The sequence below is a fragment of the Amblyomma mixtum genome, chromosome 3 (genome assembly GCF_055824585.1).
Source record: "Amblyomma mixtum isolate Tamu chromosome 3, ASM5582458v1, whole genome shotgun sequence".
Lineage (NCBI taxonomy): Eukaryota > Metazoa > Arthropoda > Arachnida > Ixodida > Ixodidae > Amblyomma > Amblyomma mixtum.
In genome coordinates this window covers 221,919,938-221,938,777 of record NC_143014.1, presented here as the reverse complement: position 1 = coordinate 221,938,777, position 18,840 = coordinate 221,919,938, and the positions used below count along the sequence as shown (strand labels likewise).

General features: G+C 49.4%; 2 pseudogenes; both read right to left on the bottom strand.

Moving 5' to 3' along the window:
• Window positions 1-12,401: 12,401 nt before the first annotated feature.
• LOC149353778 (uncharacterized) lies at window positions 12,402-13,213 on the bottom strand (annotated as a pseudogene).
• Window positions 13,214-14,882: 1,669 nt separating this feature from the next.
• On the bottom strand, window positions 14,883-17,632 carry LOC149353777 (uncharacterized; annotated as a pseudogene).
• Between the last annotated feature and the right edge of the window lie 1,208 nt (window positions 17,633-18,840).

Below are 18,840 nucleotides of genomic sequence, written 5' to 3'. Positions count from 1 at the left end.
AGAGCTGCGCTCTCAGTGTGACCTTGTCTCCGCGCTCCTCAGAAAACCATATCAATAATATACGAACTTAGCTCGCAGTGTCTCCTCTACTTGTTCAATGCCTCAATCACCACTCAAGCGGGACTGTGGTGCCCTAAAGAAGTTCTTCCCTTCAGTCACGCACACCACCGCCACCAACTCCAACTGCGGCTTCCTTTCCGAACGAGGACTGCCCAAAGACGGCCTTGTGTTCGGACGCGCCGTTGTTTAATCCGGACGAGCCCTGCTTGTGGCCTAAGCCGAAGCACTTGCTATCGCCAAAAGAGAATCCCGAGCAGTGGCTGTAAGCGCGGTTGTTACTGTATGCGTTAAGTAGCGGCTTCAAGCTTTGCCAGCGAACTCTCGCGATCCCTGGTCGTGCCCAGATGCACCACCCTTGTACCTTTACGGGGTAGGTTCAGCAGAAGGCCGGGTCCAACGTGGAAACCGCCAGCGATGACATTTCCAAGTCCGGTTCCCCCGAGTCGTGGCGTGATGACGACTCCAGGGCCCACAACTCCAAGACCCGAGACTTCACTCCCGATGCGGGCAGGGCTTCCAAGCCCAGCACTGGTAAGTCCAGCACCACCAAGATCGGCTCCACTGATCCCATCGCCCCAGAAACTGGCGCCAGCTGCGCCTGCTCCCCGGAGAGCAGCTGCCCCAGGAGGAGCTCCACCGAGCCCAGCTCCAGGCAGACCGGGGCCGACCAGACCGGCGCCCACGTTTGCGCCCAGAACACCGACGCCTCCGAGTCCTGGCCTCCACCTTGGATGCCTCCGCCCGCCTAAACGTCTTTTACGTCGTCCTTCTTGCTGACCTTGTTTTTTACAGCATGTTCGGCAAAAACGTTACTGGCCACAAGGGTGGTGACTACAGTGACAGCGAATATTTGCACCTGGAGTAGCAATAAAAAGACATTTGTGATCTGTGCTAATATCATGGTTGATATGCATATAAATTTTCTTCACCCGAAACTTCACGTGACCGAACATCAGTTAGAGAAGAAGAGCACTTTTCCTAGCTGTCTTGTTGACCTGAATGCATGAAATTTGAACTCCTTTCAGTTTAGGCGCCGCAGCCGCAAAGGCTGTGTCATTATAAAACTTCAGAGGCAGTACTCTTGCCTGCTAATAAGAAATGAGGGCTATTATCAACTGCACCTCTCTAATAAACTTCATCACAATGGAGAACCGATAATAATGCTTACCCCTTCAACGTCCGGAACGTGTACTAAGAAAATTTTTTCAAGTGTGGTGCTGGGTGAGAAAATACTTCACTTGTTCGAAAAAGAAAAATATTGTAAGAGGTCAATACATTAGCATGCGATGCGGAGGACGGTGCGGGGCTTTGTGGCTAGTAATAGGCAGGCATAGGTGAGCGCAAGACTGTGGGTAAAGCGGAGAGCCGTTGGGGAGAGAGGCGCTACAGTGCGGGTGATGATCAACGCATCGTCAGGAACGAAGGGTGATGTCAGGAACATTACTTTTGTGCACAGTCGAAAAACTACCCTCGACCCGACCCGTCCCTTCCGACGCCAGCTATACGCCATGCCCAGCACTGGTAAGACCAGCACCACCAAGATCGGCTCCACCGATACCATCTCCCCAGAAACCGGCGCCAGCTCGGCCTGCTCCCCGGAGAGCTCTGATGCAGAATGTCTTCAGCAAGCCGAGCTCGATTCCAGAAGGTCCTGCGAGGAAAGAAGGAAGAGTCTGCGGTCACGCACGGCGCCCTAGAACAGGTTGCCGAAAATTTCTTTGTAAAAAAAGGACATCAGGAAACCCCTGCGCGCTACCTGCTACAGAGCACTAGTTTTTATTAAATAACCCTGCGATAAACGCAAGGACCACATATTAAAGTTTTGGTGGCCGAATAGCGTATACAATTGAACGATGAGGTTTTCAGAAAAAAGATACTTCATTGCGCACTAGAGTGTGGTGCAGAGTACAGCATGATGACGAGAAAAACCAATTTTTGCAATCGAAAAGGCAAGTTCCAGCACGCTGCACAGCTCACTTTTCAAGAGTCTCAAAAAAAATTGCAGATGACTGGGATAGTGGGTAAGTCCAACATTTGCACGCAGCTCTTTACACGCCAGCTGCCAACACTGACACCTGCCACCGCTTCCAACACTGACAATATCCGGGATCTTCCCATGGCAGCCGCCTTCCAGGTCGTGTTTCGTTCTGCCACTCACGCCGAAAAAGCCGACGACTACGCCCACGCCGACTACGACGCGGAACGCAGGAACGGGCGCTTAAGAGCTGCGCTCTAAGTGTGACCTCGTCTCCGCGCTCCTCAGAAAACCATATCAATAATATACGAACTTAGCTCGCAGTGTCTCCTCTACTTGATCAATGCCTCAATCACCACTCAAGCGGGACTGTGGTGCCCTAAAGAAGTTGTTCCCTTCAGTCACGCACACCACCGCCACCAACTCCAACTGCGGCTTCCTTTTTGAACGAGGACTGCCCAAAGACGGCGTTGTGTTCGGATGCGCCGTTGTTTAATCCGGACGAGCCCTGCTAGTGGCCTGAGCCGAAGCACTTGCTATCGCCAAAAGTGAATCCCGAGCAGTGGCTGTAACCGCGGTTGTTACTGTATGCGTTACGTAGCGGCTTGAAGCTCTGCCAGCGAACTCTCGCGATCCCTGGTCGTGCCCAGATGCACCACCCTTGTACCTTTACGGGGTAGGTTCAGCAGAAGGCCGGGTCCTCAGTGGAAACCGCCAGCGATGACATTTCCAAGACCGGTTCCCCGGAGTCGTGGCGTGATGACGACTACAGGGCCCACAACTCGTGGACCCGCCACTCCACTGCCAATGATGGCGGGGCATCCAAGGCCAGCACTGGTAAGACCAGCACCACCGAGACCAGCTCCATCGTTACCATCGCCCCAGAAACCGGCACCAGCTGTACCAGCTCCCCGGAGAGCAGCTGCCCCCACAGGAACTCCACCAAGGCCAGCTCCAGGCAGACAGGGGTCGACCGGACCGGCGCCCACGCTTGCGCCCAGAACAACGACGCCTCCGAGTCCTGGCCACCACCTTGGATGTTGTTGTTGTTGTAGCCTACGACAGAATGGCACATACCCACTCTGGGGGATCGGCCAAGAATCGGGTGGAAAAGGTTGGTATTCACCTGTACGTAGTAAAGGCAAAAGGAAACCACACGGGAGAGGAACACCGGGGGAGTCTACCACAAGAAGGGCACGGAGAGAATGAAAAAAAAAATCAACAAAACTGAAAACAAATAATAAGAATAATAATAATCATAATATATATATATCTATCTATCTATATATATATATATATATATATATATATATATATATATATATATATATATAAAGGAGATTGGATTGGAGAGAGAGAGAAAGAGAGAAAAGAGAATAATTCGAAGAAAAAAAAAATGAAGCATAAAAAGAAAATACTGAAAGCGTTAGCAAGGTAGTTGATGAGATTCTAGCAAGAAATTTTGAACAGCATCACAAACAGACCTGTGGCTGAACCCAAGTGTGGTGGCACCAAATGATAGCAAGTGTGGGCTGCTCAAACTGAGGCCAAGTTGCTGTAAGGGCAACTCCAGCAGTCTTCTTCTCAAAGAGGTGAAACGACGACAATGGAGCCAAAAATGATCGATAGATTCAGGCTCACGGCAAAATGCACAGAGGGGAGATAGCGCCAAACCAGATCTGTGCAGATAGAAATTTAGAGGGGGGATGCGGCAGCGCAACCTCGTCAGAGATACTTCTAGCTGCCGAGATGGACAAATTTTCCTGCTCCATGAATATTTCAGATGCTGATATTCCACCGATGTTAAAAGTGTTGTGTCTTGCACGCTTAATAACGCTCGACGCCGGAACCTAGATGCTGTGATATACGCTGTAGCCGGGATGATGGGCAACACAGGGCCGCCTAGGGAAGCCTTTGCAAGGTTATCCGCGATCTCATTGACAGTTACGCTGCTGTGGCCGGGTACCCATATCAAGTGAACAAGGCTCAAATGCGAAGGAAGAAGCGATAAAAAAGTGCTTAAAGTGGGACAGTCAACATGCGACGCGAGGGATGAACACAAAGATAAAGAATCGGTAATGACTGCCACTGCAGAAATAGAAGGATCAAGCTTGCGCAGAGCAAGAACTACTGCCAGAAACTCAGCTTGAAAAATAGGGGTGTAATCCGGAAGGCGCAGCGAAAAGGACCAGTCTAAACTCGGACAGTAAATTCCCACCCCTGCCTTTTCGTTGCACTGAGAGGCATCGGTTGCTATTGCAATTTTTGTAGGTAGGGACCTTAAATGATCCTCTAATAGACCATTTAAAATACGGGGTGGTAAAAGTTTCGCGTTTTGAGGAAAAATGTTGTCGAAAACAATGTGGACAGAGGACCCACTGCTTAATGCTGGAAGGATGTTGTAAATCTGCACGTTTAAAGGCTCAAGCAGCCTTTGCACGAACACAACCTGTGGGGTATGAAAACGAGGCCAGTGGACACCAAAAAAGGAGGTCGGCTGGCAACAGAAAATGCTTTGCGAACGGTGAAAATGGGATTCAAAAATTTTGAGGAAAGTCTGCACAGTTAGAAAGTGAAATCGGGTTAAAAGAGGAGGAATGCGGGCCTCAAGGTACAGCACATTGGTAGCCACGAATTTGGGGACGCCAAGGCACATCCGAAGCACCTCCCTCTCCAAAAGGATGAGAGGACGAAGTTTGTATGAAGCCGAGCCTGAAAACAACACAGAGCCAAATTCTAAAATTGGCCTAACATACAATACGTAAATCATTAGGAGCGTATCCCTGCGCATGCCGCACCTGTGACTACATAACCTCCGTAACATGCCTGCGGCACGAGTCCCTTTTACAGCAACATGGTCAATGTGAGGCCGCCAGGTGAGTTTGTCGTCATAAATGACGCCCAGGTATTTTAGGGATCGAACTTGAGGAATTGCTTGAAATTTGCATGAAAGAGAGAGCACGACAGGATCCTGTAGAGGAAAAACAAGGACAGCACACTTGTTAACATTTAATGAGAGGTGTAAACTGCTCAACCAGAGCTCAAGAGAACTCAAATATGATTGCAACTGATCATAGAGGGAATGTATATCAGGCGCAGCCGCAAAAAATGCTATGTCGTCCGCATAGACGTAAGTGCGAACATGGTGGTGGAGAGGAATGGAGCTCATGAGAATATTGAACAGCACAGGCGAAAGGACAGCTCCTTGCTGAACACCTCTCGTCTGTTTGTACCTCTCGGATTTTACCCCATTATGGACGCAGAAGAATTCCCTGTTATAGAGAAACGCAGATATCCAAGCAACTAAATATTCCGGAAACTGGAGGGACTGTAACCTGTGTATTAGGATGGAATGCTCTACACTGTCATAAGCGTTAGAGACGTCGAGCGTAACCAAAGCAGCATACAGGCGTTGACGACGAGCTAGAAGAATACGACTCTCAAGATCTACATGTGCATTCCATATCGAACATCGCGGCCGGAAGCCGAGTTGACACGGGCTGAGAATAGTTCTGCGGTCCACAAAGGCAGAAACCCGCATAAGTAACACCCTTTCTATTAATTTTACCACGTTTGATGTTAGAGAAATAGGCCTAATACTTTCCAATTCATAGCCTCCGCCCTGGTTTTTAAGTAAAGGGATCACCTTGGCCAGCTTCCACTCAGAAGGGATCCAAGCGAGTTTGAAAGAATAGTTGACCAGGTGTAACAAAGAGTTCGGAGACGCCTCAAATAGAATCTTGAGCATCTTTGAAGTAACACCATCAGGACCGGAAGCAGAAGCTGGTAATCTTTGAACAACTTGAGAAAGCTCCGAAAGAGTGACTTTAGTGAAATAATTATCTGGCTTCCTGTGCGCAAACAACATGGGACGCAAAGGAAATAGAGACGAGAACCGCTTATGCAAGCCCGCGGCAATTGATTCAACCACCTCGATAGCTTCCTTTGGAGACATAACTAATGACTGTAAATCACGAGAAGGCAGGACCTGTTTCCTGGACCGTAAAAAGCCAAATAATGCCCGTCGGTTGCCTGACTTTGAAAGAAAATCAAAATGTTCAGAGTCATATTTCTCTTTCGCACGAGAAACTGTGCGTTTAAAGGTGGCTGCTATGAATTTATAATTTATGAATTTATGAATTTATAATTTATGCCTCCGCGCGCCTAAACGTCTTTTACGTCGTCCTTCTTGCTGACCATGTTTTTTGCAGCATGTTCAGCAAAAAGGCTACTGGCCACAAGGGCGGAGACAACAGCGACAGCGAAGATTTGCACCTGGAGTAGCAATAAAAAGACATTTGTGATCTTAGCTAATACCATCGTTGATATGCACCTAAATTTTCTTCACCCGAAACTTCACGTGACCAAACATCCGTTAGAGAAGAAGAGCATTTTTCCTTGCTGTGTTGTTGACCTGAATGCATGAAATTTTGAACTCCTTTCAGTTTAGGCGCCGGAACCGCAAAGGGTGTGTCATTATAAAACTTCAGAGGCAGTACTCTTGCCTGCTGATAACAGATGAGGGCTATTATCAACTGCAGCTCTCTAATAAACTTCATCACAATGGAGAACCGATAATAATGCTGACCCCGTCAACGTCGGGAACGTGTACCTTGAAAATTTTTTCTAGTGTGGTGCTGGGTGAGAAAATACTTCACTTGTTCAAAAAAGAAAAATATTGTAAGAGGTCAATACATTAGCATGCCATGCGGAGGACGGTGCGGGGCTTTGTGGCTAGTAATAGGCAGGCATAGGTGGGCGCCAGACTGTGGGTAAAGTGGAGAGCCGTTGGGGAGAGAGGCGCTACAGTGCAGGTGATGATCAACGGATAGTCGGAAACGAAGAGTGATGTCAGGAACATTACCTTTGTGCGCAGTCGAAAAACTACCCTCGACCCGACACTGTACCTTCAAGGAACCGTCGGGAACAGCAGCGCATCCTGCAATCCGAAAGAAGTCGCGACGAGAAGCACGTGTCCCTTCCGACGCCAGCTATACGCGCTCAGATGAGACCGGACAAGGCTGCCTACAAGAGAGCGGCGCGTTCGCGGGAACTAGAGTCAGCGCAAGCCTACACCGATTATGGACTCCACGATGAGTGGAGGGGCAAGCATATATGGACGGACCACTTTCCACTGCCGCGCCATCAGTCAAGTGGCCGGTACGTAAAATTCGGGAAGAGTGCAATACGGCAGACAGCGGGTTTTTTCACGCAGGAAAGCAGCAAGGCGTAGTAAATAGCGGCCATAACAAAAATCACTCCAGCGTCTTGCATTTCGTATCATGAACCAATAGCATTTTTCGGAAATTTACTACTTTTAACACTCAACTGCGTACAACTTCATTCGATTTACTTAAACATCACGTTGTACACGGTAATGAATAGCAAAAAAAAGTGCAGCGCTGAAAATAGGGGCGTCAATAAAAAAACAGATAAAAAAAGGCCCTATAACCTTCATTTACAGAAGCAATTTTATGTGACAACCTCCAAAAAGTTGAAGCCGAAAGGCAACTTTATTCGCTATAACATAAGATCCCAGTGACTGAGCTCAGATGCAGAATGTCTTCCGAAGCCGAGCTCGATTCCAGAAGGTCCTGCAAGGAAAGAAGGCAGAGTCTGCGGTCACGCACGGCGCCCTAGAACAGATTGCCGAAAATTTCTTTGTCAAAAAAGGACATCAAGAAACCCCTGCGCGCTACCTGCTACAGAGCACTAGTTTTTATTAAATAACCAAGCGATAAACGCAAGGACCACATATTAAAGTTTTGGTGGCCGAATAGCCTATACAATTGAACGACGAGGTTTTCAGAAAAAAGATACTTCATTGCGCACTAGAGTGTGGTGCAGAGTACAGCATGATGACCAGAAAAACAAATTTCTGCAATCGAAAAGGCAAGTTCCAGCCCGGCTGCACAGCTCACTCTTCAAGAGTCTCAAAAAAAATTGCAGATGACTGCGATAGTCGGTAGGTAAAAAATTTCCACGCAGATCTTTACACGCCAGCTGCCAACACTGAGACCTGCCACCGCTTCCAACACTGACAATATCCGGGATCTTCCCATGGCAGCCGCCTTCCAGGTCGTGTTTCGTTCTGCCACTCACGCCGAAAAAGCCGACGACTACGCCCACGCCGACTACGACGCCGAACGCAGGAACGGGTGCTTAAGAGCTGCGCTCTAAGTGTGACCTCGTCTCCGCGCTCCTGAGAAAACCATATCAATAATATATGAACTTAGCTCGCAGTGTCTCCTCTACTTGATCAATGCCTCAATCACCACTCAAGCGGGACTGTGGTGCCCTAAAGAAGTTCTTCCCTTCAGTCACGCACACCACCGCCACCAACTCCAACTGTGGCTTCCTTTCCGAACGAGGACTGCCCAAAGACGGCGTTGTGTTCGGACGCGCCGTTGTTTAATCCGGACGAGCCCTGCTAATGGCCTTAGCCGAAGCACTTGCTATCGCCAAAAGTGAACCCCGAGCAGTGGCTGTAAGCGCGGTTGTTACTGTATGCGTTACGTAGCGGCTTGAAACTCTGCCAGCGAACTCTCGCGATCCCTGGTCGTGCCCAGATGCACCACCCTTGTACCTTTACGGGGTAGGTTCAGCAAAAGGCCGGGTCCTCAGTGGAAACCGCCAGCGATGACATTTCCAGGACCGGTTTCCCGGAGTCGTGTCGTGATGACGACTACAGGGACCTCAGCTCGTGGACCCGCGACTCCACTGCCAATGAGGGCGGGGCATCCAAGGCCAGCACTGGTAAGACCAGCACCACCGAGACCAGCTCCATCGTTAGCATCGGCCCAGAAACCGCCACCAGCTGTACCAGCTCCCCGGAGAGCAGCTGCCCCAACACGAACTCCATCAAGGCCAGCTCCAGGCAGACCGGGGCCGACCGGACCGGGGCCCACGCTTGCGCCCAGAACACCGACGCCTCCGAGTCCTGGCCACCACCTTGGATGCCTCCGCGCGCCTAAACGTCTTTTACGTCGTCCTTCTTGCTGACCTTGTTTTTTACAGCATGTTCGGCAAAAAGGTTACTGGCCACAAGGGCGGAGACAACAGAGACAGCGAATATTTGCACCTAGAGTAGCAATAAAACATTAGCAATAGACATTTGTGATCTTGGCTAATATCATGATTGATATGCACCTAAATTTTCTTCACCCGAAAATTCAAGTGACCAGGTATCAGTTAGAGAAGACGAGCACTTTTTCTTGCTGTGCTGTTGACCAGAATGCACGAAATTTTGAACTGCTTTCAGTTTAGGCGCAGGAACCGCAAAGGGTGTGTCATTATAAAGCTTCAGAGGCAGTACTCTTGCCTGCTGATAAGAGATGGGGGCTATTATCAACTGCACCTCTCTAATAAACTTAATCACAGTGGAGAACCGATAATAATGCTGACCCCTACAACGTCCGGAATGAGTATTAAGAAAAATTTTTTCAAGTGTGGTGCTGGGTCAGAAAACACTTCACTTGTTGAAAAAAGAAAAATATTGTAAGAGGTCAATAGATCAGCATGCGACGCGGAGGACGGTGCGGAGCTTTGTGGCTAGTAACAGGCAAGCATATGTGGGCGGCAGACTGTGGGTAAAGCCGAGAGCCGTTGGGGAGAAAGGCGCTACAGTGCGGGTGAAGATCAACGGATCATCAGAAACGAAGAGTGATGTCAGGAACATTACCTTTGTGCGCAGTCGAAAAACTACCCTCGACCCGACACTGTACCTTCAAGGAACCGTCGGCAACACCAGCGGCATCCTGTAATCCGAAAGAAGTCGCGACGAGACGCACGTGTCCCTTCTGATGCCAGCTAGACGCGCTCAGGTTATACCGGACATGGCTGCCTGCAAGAGAGCGCAGCTTTCGCGTGGACAAGTGTCAGCGCAAGCCTGCACGGATTGTGGAGACAACGACGAGCAAGACACAGGCACATATGGACGGACCACTTTCCTCTGCCGCGCTTTCAGTCAAGTGGCTGGTCCGTGAAATTCGGGAAGAGTGCAGTGTGGCAGACAGCGGGTTTTTTCTCGCAGCAAAGCGGCAAGGCGTAGTAAATAGAGGCCATAGCGAAAATCATTCCCGCGTCTTGCATTTCGTAGCATACACCAGTAGCATTTTTCGGAAATTTAATAGTTTTTGATACTCAACTGCGTACCACTTCAATTATTTTACTTGGATATCACATTTTGGTTATCACGACTGCCGTTAAGGGCGGGGCTTCCGAGTCCAGCAGTGGCAAAACCAGCACCACCGGTACTACCTCCTGCGAGACCAGCGCCGCCGTAACCGCCACCAGCTATGCCAGCTCCCTCGAGACCAGCTGTGCTGCTGGAGTGGAAATAAAAACACATTTCTGATCTTAGCTAACATCATGGTTGATATGCATCGAAACTTTCTTTACCCCAAAAATTCACATGACCAGGCATATGTTAGAAAAAAAGAGCATTTTTTCTTGTAGTGTTCTTGATCTGACTGCATGAAATTTGTACTCCTTTAAGCTCAGGCACAAGAAGCCCAAAGGGTGTGTCATAAAAGTTCAGAGGTAGTACTGTTGCCTGGTAAGAAGATATGGGGAGTATTATGAACTGTTAATAAACTTCATCATATTGGAGAGCCGATAATAATGCTGACCCCTTTAACGTCCGGAATGTGTACTAAGAAAAATTGTATCAAGTGTGGTGTTGTCGAGAAAACACATCACTTGTTGAAAAAAAAATATATTGTAGGCAGTCAATAGGTAAACATGCGACGCGCTGGACGGTGCGGGGCAAAGTGGCTGATAAGAAGCCGGCATTTGTGGGGGCGAGGTTTTGGGACAAAGCCGAAAGCCGTCGGAAAGACTGGTGCTACAGTGTGGGTGGTGATCAACGGATCGTCCGAAAACAAGAGTAATGGCAGGGACATTACCATTGTGCGCAGTCGAAAAACTCCCCTCGTCCGGACACCGTGCCTTCAAGAAAACGCCGAAAGAGCGGTAACATCCTGCCCTCGAAGGAAGTGGCGACGAGACGCTTGTCTCTTGAGAATTCAATAGACGCGCTCAGATTAGACCCGAGAACGCTGCCTACAAGATAGAGCACCGCTTCGCAGGGAGAAGGGTGAGCGCAAGCCTGCACGGATGGCGGAGACGACGAGGAGTGGCGAGGGAGGCACATATGGATGGACGACTTTCCTCTGGCGCGCCCTCAGTCAAAAGTGGCCGGTCCGTAAATATCGGGAACAGTGCAATGCGGCAGACAGCGGGGTTTTTTTCACGGAGCAAAGCGGCAAGGCGTAGCAAATAGCGGCGATAACGACATTCATTCCAGCGTCTCACATTTCATATCATGAACCAGTAGCATTTTTCGGAAATTTAACAGTTTTTAACACTTTACTGTGTACCACTGCATTTATTTTACTTGTGGATCACATTGTGCGCCAATGAATACCAAAAAGAAGTGCAGGGCTGGAAATTGGTGCCTCCATAATAAAACAACATATACAAAACAAAGACTTCATCACCAGCATATACAAAATCAATTTTATGTGATAACCTGCAAAGACTAGATGCCGAAAATCAACTTTATTCGTGAAAACATAAATCCGATTGACGGGGCTGCAATTCAAATGGCCCGCAGAAAGGAATGCTGGATTCCAGGAGATTCTGCGAGAAAAAGAAAGAAGAATCTGCGGTCACGCACGGCTTCCTTTAACAGATTGCCGAATTTTTCTTTGTCAAAGAAAGGACATCAAGAATACACTGCGCGCTGCCTGTTACGGGGCACTAGTTTTTAATAAATAACCCAGCGATAAACGGTACAACCATTTATTAAAGATATGCTGGCCCAAAGGCATATATAAGTGAACGAGGAGGTTCCCCCAAAAAAAGATACTGCATTGCGCAATGGAAAGTGGTATGCACTACACCATGATGAAAAGAAAAACCAATTTCTGCAATCGAAAAGGGAAGTGCCAGCAGGGCTCCATTGCTCACTTTTGAAGAGTCTAAAAAAAAATTGCAGATGACTGCAACAGTCGGTAGGTCCCACAATTTCCAGGCAGCTCTTAAAACGCCAGCTGCCACCACTGACAGCTGCCATCGCTGCCATCGCTGACACTATGCGTAATCTTCCCATGCCAGCCATCTTTCGGATCGCGTTTCGCTCTCCCATATGAACAACCAGTTACGCCGATGATGCCGACCCCGACTACGACGCGGAACACACGAATGGGCTCTTAGAGCTCCACTCAAAATGTGCCCTCCTCTCCGCGCTCCTGACACAACCATATCAATAATATAATAACCTAGCTCTCAGTGTCTCCTCTACCTGATCAATGCCCATATAACTCAAAAGCGGGACTGTTGTACCCTAAGAAAGTTCTCTCCTTCAGCCATGCACACCACCGCCACCAACACCAACTCCGGCTCCCTCTCCGAACGAGGACTGCCGGAAGCCGGCGTGGTGTCCGGTCGCGCCGTTTTTTAATCCGGACGAGCCCTGCTTGTGGCCTTAGCCGAAGCTCTTGCTATCGCTAGAAGAGAAGCCGGAGCTGCGGCTGCAAGCTCGGTTGTGATTGTATGCATTTAAGTTGCGGTTTGAAGCTCCACCACCGAACGCTCCCGATCACTGGTCGTGCCCAGATGCACCACACTTGTACCTTGTCGGGGTAGCTTCAGCTGAAGAGCCAGATCCTGGGTGGAAACAGCCACCGATGCCACTTCCAAGATCGGCTCCCGCGAGTACTCGTGCGCCGACCACTCCAGGGCCCACAACTCCAAGACCAGCGACTTCACTCCCAATGCGGGCGGGGCTTCCATGATCAGCACTGGTAAGACCAGCACCACCAAGATCGGCTGCACCAATCCCATCGCCATAGAAAACGGCGCCAGCTGGGCCTGCTCCCCGGAGAGCAGCTGCCCCAGGAGGAGCTCCACCGAGGCCAGCTCCAGGCAGACCGGGGACGACCAGACCGGCGCCCACGCTTACGCCCAGAACACCGACGCCTCCAAGTCCTGGCCACCACCTTGGATGCCTCCGCAAGCCTAAACGTCTTTTGCGTCATCCTTCTTGCTGAGCTTGTTTTTTACAGCATGTTCGGCAAAAACGTTACTGGCCACAAGGGCGGTGACTACAGCGACAGCGAATAATTGCACCTGGAGTAGCAATAAAAAGACATTTGTGATCTGAGCTAATATCATGGATGATATGCACCTAAATTTTCTTTACCCGAAACTTCACGTGACCAAACATCAGTTAGAGAAGAAGAGCACTTTTCCTTGCTGTGTTGTTGACCTGAATGCATGAAATTTGAACTCCTTTCAGGTTAGCCGCCGGCAACCGCAAAGGGTGTGTCATTATAAAACTTCAGAGGCAGTACTCTTGCCTGCTGATAACAGATGAGGGCTATTATCAGCTGCACCTCTCTAATAACCTTCATCACAATGTAGAACCGATAATAATGCTGACCACTTCGACGTCCGGAACGTGTACTAAGAAAATTTTTTCAAGTGTGGTGCTGGGTTAGAAAATACTTCACTTGTTGAAAAAAGAAAAATATTGTAAGAGGTCAATACATTAGCATGCGATGCGCAAGACGGTGCGGGGCTTTGTGGCTAATAATAGGCAGGCATAGGTGGGCGCCAGCTGTGGGTGGGCAGGCACATATGGACGGACCACTTTCCTGGACATCGCCCTCAGTCAAAAGTGGCCGGTCCGTGAAATTCGGGAAGAGTGCAATACGGCAGACAGCAGGTTTTTTCACGCAGGAAAGCAGCAAGGCGTAGTAAATAGCGGCCATAACAAAAATCAATCCAGCGTCTTACATTTTGTGTATTGAACCAATAGCATTTTTCGGAAATTTACTACTTTTAACACTCAACTGCGAACAACTTCATTTATTTTACTTAAACATCACGTTGTGCGCGGTAATGAATAACAAAAAGATGTGCAGCGCTGGAATAGGGGCCTCAATGAAAAAAAAAACAGATAAAAAAGGCCCTATAACAAGCATTTACAGAAGCAATTTTATGTGACAACCTGCAAAAGTAGAAGCCGAAAAGCAACTTTATTCGCTACAACAAAAGATCCCAGTGAATGAGCTTAGATGCAGAATGTCTTCGGAAGCCGAGCTGGATTCCAGAAGGTCCTGCGAGCAAAGAAGGAAGAGTCTGCGGTCACGCACGGCGCCCTAGAACAAATTGCCGAAAATTTCTTTGTCAAAAAAGGACATCAAGAAACCCCTGCGCGCAACCTGCTACAGGGCACTAAGATTTATTAAATAACCATGCGATAAACGCAAGGACCACATATTAAAGTTTTGGTGGCCGAATAGCGTATACAAGTGAACGACGAGTTTTTCAGAAAAAAGATACTTCATTGCGCAATAGAGTGTGGTGTGCACTACAGCATGATGAACAGAAAAACAAATTTCTGCAATCGAAAAAGGAAGTTGCAGCAGGGCTGGAAAGCTCACTTTTCAAATGTCTCAAAAAAAATTGCAGATGACTGCGATAGTCGGTAGGTCCCACAATTTCCAGGCAGCTCTTTACACGCCAGCTGCCACCGCTGACAGCTGCCATCGTTGCCATAGCTGACACTATGCGAGATCTTGCTATGGCAGCCATCTTTCGGATCGCGTTTCGCTCAGCCATATGAACAACCGGCTACGCGGACAACGCCGACGCCGACTACGATGCGGAACACACGAATGCGCGCTTAAGAGCTCCACTAAAATTTGACCTCCTCTCCGCGCTCCGGACTAAACTATATCAATAATACAATAACCTAGCTCTCAGTGTCTCCTCTACCTGATCAATGCCTATATCACCACAAAAGCGGGACTGTTGCCACCTAAGGAAGTTCTTGCCTTCAGCCATGCACACCAACGCCACCAACATCAACTCCGGCTCCCTTTCCGATCGAGGACTGCCCAAAGCTGCCGTGGTGTCCTGTCGCGCCGTTGTTTAATCCGGACGAGCCCTGCTTGTGGCCTTAGCCGAAGCTCTTGCTATCGCTAGAAGAGAATCCGGAGCTGCGGCTGTAAGCGCGGTTGTGACTGTAGGCATTAAAGTTGCGGTTTGAAGCTCGACCAGCGAACGCTCCCGATACCTGGTCGTGCCCAGATGCACCACCCTTGTACCTTGTCAGGGTAGCTTCAGCAGAAGAGGCAGATCCTGGGTGGAAACCGCCGCCCATGCCACTTCCAAGACCGGCGCTTGCGAGTACTCGTGTGCCGATCACTCCAGGGCCCACAACTCCAAGACCGGCGACTTCACTCCCGATGCGGGCGGGGCTTCCATGCCCAGCACTGGTAACACCAGCACCACCAAGATCGGCTCCACCGATACCATCTCCCCAGAAACCGGCGCCAGCTCGGCCTGCTCCCCGGAGAGCAGCTGCTCCAGGAGGAACTCCATAGAGGCTAGCTCCAGGCAGACCGGGGCCGATCAGACCGGCGCCCACGCTTGCGCCCAGAACACCGACGCCACCGAGTCCTACGCCATGACCTTGGATGCCTCCGTGCGCCTAAACGTCTTTTACGTCGTCCTTCTTGCTAATCTTGTTTTTATGCGAAGCATACTACTTTAGCTACCACTTCAGCCCTTCACCGTGGTTATGAGCCTCCAATTCACGTGATACATGACGTCACACCACGTGACACGATGACGTCACGACAGTAGAGAAACGGGGGCCCACCTCGCGCCGTCGCTGTGGTTGTGCGCCTCCAAATCACGTGATACATGACGTCACACCACGTGACACGATGACGTCACGACACTGGAGAAACTGGAGCCCACTGCGCGCCGTCCCTGTGGTTGTGCGGCTCCAAATCACGTGATACATGACGTCACACCACGTGACACGATGACGTCACGAAAGTGGATAAACGGGGGCCCACCTCGCGCCGTCGCTGTGGTTGTGCGCCTCCAAATCACGTGATACATGACGTCACACCACGTGACACGATGACGTCACGACAGTGGAGAAACGGGGGCCCACCTCGCGCCTTCGCTGTGGTTGTGCGCCTCCAAATTACGCGACACGATGATGCTTCGCATACTCCAGGCTTAACCAAGTTAAGCCTCAGCATTTTTTACAGCATCTTCGGCAAAAACGTTACTGACCACATGGGCGGTGAGTACAGCGACAGCGAATATTTGCACCTGGAGTAGCAATAACAAGACATTTGTGATCTTAGCTGATGTCATGGTTGATATGCACCGAAATTTTCTTGAGCCGTAAATTCACGTGACCAGGCACCAGCTAGAGAAGAAGAGCACTTTTTCTTGATGTGTTGTTGACCTGAAGACATGAAATTTGAACTCCTTACAGTTTAGGCGCCGGAACCGCAAAGGGTGTGTCATTATAAAACTTAAGAGGCAGTACTCTTGCCTGCTGATAAGAGATGAGGGCTATTATCAACTGCACCTCTCTAATAAACTTCATCATAATGGAGAACCGGTAATAATACTGACCCCTTCAACGTCCGGAATGTGTACTAAGAAAATTTTTTCAAGTGTGGTGCTGGGTGAGAAAATACTTTACGGGTTGAAAAAAGAAAAATATTGTAAGAGGTCAATACATTAGCATGCGATGCGGAGGACGGTGCGGGGCTTTGTGGCTAGTAATAGGCAGGCATAGGTGGGCGCCAGCTGTGGGTAAAGCGGAGAGCCGTTGGGGAGAGAGGCACTACAGTGCGGGGGATGATCAACGGATAGTCAGAAACGAAGAGTGATGTCGGGAACATTACCTTTGTGCGCAGTCGAAAAACTACCCTTGACCCGACATTGTACCTTCAAGGAACCGTCGGCAACAGCAGCGCATCCTGCAATCCGAAAGAAGTCGCGACGAGACGCACGTATCCCTTCCGGCGCCATCTATACGCGCTAAAATGAGACCGGACAAGGCTGCCTACAAGAGAGCGGCGCGCTCGCGGGAACAAGAGTCAGCGCAAGCCTACACGCATTATCGACTGGACGATGAGTGGAGAGGCAAGCATATAGGGACGAACCACTTTCCTCTGCCGCGCCATAAGGGAAGTGGCCGGTCCGTAAAATTCGGGAAGAGTGCAATGTGGCAGACGACGGGTTTTTTCACTCTGCAAAGCGGCAAGGCGTAGTAAATAGAGGCCATAGCGAAAATCACTCCAGCGTCTTACATTTCGTATCATGCACCTGTAGCATTTTTCGGAAATTTAATAGTTTTAATACTCAATTGCCTACCATTTCAATTATTTTACTTGGATTTCGCATTTTGGATATCACGACTGCCGATTAGAGCGGGGCTTCCGAGCCCAGCAGGGGCAAGACCAGCACCACCGGGACTAGCTCCTGCAAAACCAGCGCCGCCGTAACCGGCACCAGCTATTCCAGCTCCCCGGCAGAGACAAGATCGGCGTCCACGCCTGCACCGAGAACATCGACGCCTCCGAGTCCTACGCCACCACCTTGGAGGCCTCCGCGTGTCTAAACCTCTCTTACCTCGTCCTTCTCGCTGACCTTGTTCTTTGCAGCATCTTCGGCAAAAACGCTACTAGCCACAAGGGCGGTAACCCCAGCGGTGGCAAAGATGTGCAGCTGGAGTGGCAATAAAAAGACATTTGTGATCTTAGCTAACATCATGGTTGATATGCATCGAAACTTTCTTTACCCGAAAATTCACGTGACCAGGCATATGTTACAAAAGAAGACCATTTTTTCTTGCTGTGTTGATGACCTGAATGCATGAAATTTGTACTGGTTTCATCTCAGGCGCAAGAACCCCAAAGGGTGTGTCATAAAACTTCGGAGGTAGTACAGTTGTCTGGTAAGAAGATAAGGGGAGTATTATGAACTGTTAATAAACTTCATCATATTGGAGAGCCGATAATAATGCTGACCAATTTAACGTCCGGAATGTGTACTAAGAAAAATTGTATCAAGTGTGGGGCTGGGCGAGAAAACACATCACTTGTTGAAAAAAAAATATATTGTAGGCAGTCAATAGGTAAACATGGGACGCGATGGACGGTGCGGGGCAAAGTGGCTGATAAGAAGCCGGCATTTGTGGGCGCCAGGTTTTGGGACAAAGCCGAAAGCCGTCGGGAAGACTGGTGCTACAGTGTGGGTGGTGATCAACGGATCGTCCGAAAACAAGAGTAATGGCAGGGACATTACCATTGTGCGCAGTCGAAAAACTCCCCTCGACCAGACACCGTGCCTCCAAGAAACCGCCGAAAGAGCGGTAACATCCTGTCCTCCGAAGAAAGTGGCGACGAGACGCACTTGTCCCTTGAGAATTCAGCTAGACGCGCTCAGATTAGACCCGAGAAGGCTGCCTAAGATATAGAGCACCGCTTCGCGGGGACAAGGGTCAGCGCAAGCCTGCACGGACTGCGGTGACGACGACGAGTGGCCAGGCAGGCACATATGGACGGACGAATTTCCTCTGGCGCGCCCTCAGTCAAAACGGAAATTTTACGGGAAGAGTGCAATGCGGCTGACAGCGGGGTTTTTTTCACGGAGCAAAGCGGCAAGGCGTAGCAAATAGCGGCGATAACGACAATCATTCCAGCGTCTCACATTTCGTATCATGAACCAGTAGCATTTTTTGGAAATTTAACAGTTTTTAACACGTTACTGTGTACCACTGCATTTATTTTACTTGTGGATCACATTGTGCGCTAATGAATACCAAAAAGAAGTGCAGGGCTGGAAATTGGTGCCTCCATAAAAAAACAACATATACAAAACAAAGACTTTATCCCCAGCATATACAAAATCAATTTTATGGGATAACCAGCAATGAGTAGATGCCGAAAAGCAACTTTATTCGTGAAAACATAAAT